Source organism: Anthonomus grandis, chromosome 1 (genome assembly GCF_022605725.1).
Source record: "Anthonomus grandis grandis chromosome 1, icAntGran1.3, whole genome shotgun sequence".
Taxonomy (NCBI): domain Eukaryota; kingdom Metazoa; phylum Arthropoda; class Insecta; order Coleoptera; family Curculionidae; genus Anthonomus; species Anthonomus grandis.
This window is the reverse complement of record NC_065546.1, coordinates 21,270,548-21,274,197: the sequence shown is the minus strand read 5'-3', so window position 1 is coordinate 21,274,197 and position 3,650 is coordinate 21,270,548. Positions and strand designations below refer to the sequence as shown.

Here is a 3,650-nt window from a genome sequence, read left to right as displayed (position 1 = left end):
GAAGCATGCCAAGTTGAAGTACTAGGATAATTTTCTATAGATCCAACTCGGAGAAGATGATTTTGATAGGAGAATTCAATTTTGTGAAGTGATGTGCCAGCGAATTGACGACGATGCCCATTTATTGAAGAACATTTGCTTCAGTGACGAATCGACCTTTTTTTTAAATGACCTGGTGAACAGACATAACTGTAGATACTGGGATAATGAAAATCCGCATGTTTTTCGGGAAGGTCATACCCAATATCCCCAAAAAATTAATATCGGGCCATTTTTTTTGGAAGAAAATTTGACTGGCGAAATTTATTTAAACCTTTTAGAAAATGCAATATACTCTTCCATCATCCAATCTATAGAAAATCAAGTAGATCAACATGGTGCTATATTATTGAATGAAAATAATATACATTTTCAGCAGGATGGAGCTCCCGCGCACTACACTTTGTAGCATTTTTTGTTCTTATAGGATATTCTTAAAAATACTACAAGTTTTGGTTTGTATAAATTTATGTAAATTATCCATTTAATATTATTGTATGAGGTTTAGACTTTATTTTTAAATATCGGCAACAGGGCATTCGCACCATGCCACCTTGAAATGTTGAGTTTCAAGTTCATGTCTAGTGGGTTGCATAAATTCAATCACTTAAAATTAATTTAAGTAGTATACATTAAATGATTTAATCTGGTTACTCTCTTTATTTAAATATATTTTGTTTACAGTAATCATACTACAAGTGTGTTTAGCTTTATTGGTCTAATTTATAAAAATAAGTATGAATAAAACCGGTTTAATATTTGATAATAGTCACTTTATAGACGTTAGACACTCTCGCAAATTTTGCTTCAGGAAGGTCAACCTTGATCTATGCTAGGTACCGGGGTACTGCTGAAAATAACAAATTAGTACCCGGTTATTGTTTTGAATTGTTGACAAAATAATAATATTACCTACTAATTATTAAATCATGAATCGGTACTGATTCCACTAAGAGCTCCTATTATGGAATTGGTGTTGGATTTTGTATTTTTTACCAAATTAATTCCCTGTGCTTTCCGGATTACTATTTGATTTGACCCCTCTTCCGAATTTTTGTGCAATTCAATATCTGTATTGACAACATTGGTGACCAAAGTCTTCTTTGCCGTAATTTCTCGAAAGACCGGTCTTTTTACGCCTCGACTGGAGGATCTGATAGTCGTCCCTTTTGATCTACCTCTTAAAAAGGGGAAAGTAAAATTTTAAAAAACGGTCAAACCAAGTAATAAAGTCTTCCTTTCGGGATTTGTGAATGATTAAACTTACTTGTAGCTTACTTAAGTCTGTTTTATTTGCTGGAATTATTTTACGGTAACGTGAATTCTTTGTGTGTCCTCTGGAATTTTGACATCATGTAAGTAGCACATGGTTCATTTTCATAGAATCTGATTTAAAGTTCAATTTCTCCTTTATTTAAAGATTATCCATTTATTTATTGCCGCCCTATTATGTTCTGCCTTCTCCATGCTGATATTTTGCTACAGAATTAAATTTAGTTAGAAAACCAATTTTTAGGGGTAAGTTATTCATTTGCCGTTGTTTCCTTTTTAATCCTTACCACTTTGTTTCTTAATTAGGGTTCTCCAAATGTTCTCTATAGTTCACTAAATGTCCCCTAAGTGTCTCCTAAGTTCTATGGATTTTCCTCAGTTTCTTCATGTCCTTCTTAGCTGATTGACCAAGCTAGGCTATAAGTAACCTGGTGAAGAAAGCTGCTATATATCAACACCTCAACCCTCAACTGATAGCATCCTCAACACCTCGCCGTCGATTCCCAATTCTGTCGAGAGGTATATGACCGAACGAGGAATAATACTGGCAAGTCCGTTCTAATTTTATTATAGTTTAAAACTACTTTTTTCTAAACAGTTAAAAACTTTTTACTTTTATAAGAGTTTTATAGTTTAATTCAAGTGTAAATGTATCCAGGTTAAACAGAATAATAATATTATATTCTCACTTATGTAAATATAGTCCTGTGTTTGCGGTTTATTTTATCATAATAATTAGTGGTATATAAATACTTGATACTTGTTCCCCTGCGCCGAAGGTTCATGAATTTTCCCAGGTTCTAAAAGAATAATTATTTATAACTATTTATTAATTACTTAGCGCACATAGAACTGTAACTTCGATGGGAAAAGTTTTGGAGTGTTTTATTGTTTAATTTCATTGTTACTCTATAGTAATGCAATAGAATTTACTATTTATTATAACTTTATTGTGGTAAATACTTAGTATGGCTTTGGGAAACCCGACTTGTTTTACTTGGGAACGACACCTGACTGAAAAGAAATTTGTTTATGAAATAATTAAGTTTTCTTGATTTGCCTGATTATAAATAACACCAATACTTTGTAAATTAAACTTTTAATAAATCAAGTAGCGTCCAAGGCGGAAACCAGTAAGTGTAAGGACCAGGAGATCACCCACCCACTACCCTGCTCACCTGACTTATAGCTGCCGTGCTTATGTGTAGTTAATAATCTACTTAGGAAGAAAAATTGGCTACAACTTTGGGAGTTCAAGAGTGGCTTGATGAAAATTTTCGAGAAAAGTGGATTGGCAGACGTGGTGCAATCGAATGGCCTGCGCGGTCTCTGGACCTAACCCTACTAGATTTTTTCTTTGGGGCTACTTAAAAAGAAAAGTTTATAGAACCCCACCTGAGAGTATTGAGAATTTGAAAAATAGAATATTTCAAGAATGCAGAGAAATTAGCGGGCACACCCTTGCCAATGTTCGTAAGGAGTTTGATAATAGTTTTTTTTATTGTCTTGCTAATAACGGCGCGCATTTTGAACATTTAATAAAATAAATTTGTTGAAGTAATTAAATTTGTTTTTCTACCCTACCGATTTACACTTTAATTGCTTCTTGGTCAATCAATTTTATTTTTTTTTTACAACCATTGATAGCATAATGAATGCCATTTAAAATAATGTATCACACCATGGGGTAGCCATTTGACATACCAAAGTTTGGCGTAAATAAAATATTTATTATTTCTATACATTTTCGCTAACTATTTGCTTACACATTTACCGATTTCATTTTTTTTGATACCGTTAAATAGAGAATTTTACGCTCCTTACTATGATGTATAACACGATGGGGGTTCCCATTTGACATATTAAAGTGAGGTTAGCTGGAGGTGATTGACAGAACTGCAGTAAATGCATAATTAAACTTTCTCTTGTATATCTAATTTGACGTGTTTTTTTTCTTTTTAAGAAAGTTATTAAGAGTGGTTCATTTTGAAATGAAAGCACTGTATATATATACCTATAGAAAGCTAAGTTTAACCTCTAATTGTAAAGATACTTGGCTCTGGCTATTATCCAGTAATAAACAATGTATTCTTCATTAATTATTACTGAATATTAATATAGTATTTATCTGATCATTCTTTTCATCTCTTATAATAATAGCATTAGGAAGCTACGAAAAATTGTTTTATAAAACTAGTGTTTTAAATATACAGTTCTGTTTATCAATGATTTTACTGACTTCGAATATGTTTTTTATTAAATAATAAGCCTAATTTATATTTACTTTTAAAATTATATGCGATTTAATAGAACAATAGAATATAGGATGACGTATATTT

General features: G+C 31.8%; 1 long non-coding RNA gene across 1 annotated transcript; it reads left to right on the top strand.

Moving 5' to 3' along the window:
* The first annotated feature begins 1,126 nt into the window (after positions 1–1,126).
* On the top strand, positions 1,127–2,446 carry LOC126738903 (uncharacterized). The gene is made up of 3 exons (XR_007661474.1): positions 1,127–1,394; positions 1,460–1,557; positions 1,618–2,446. It is a non-coding gene; the product is annotated as an uncharacterized LOC126738903 (long non-coding RNA).
* Positions 2,447–3,650: the final 1,204 nt, after the last annotated feature.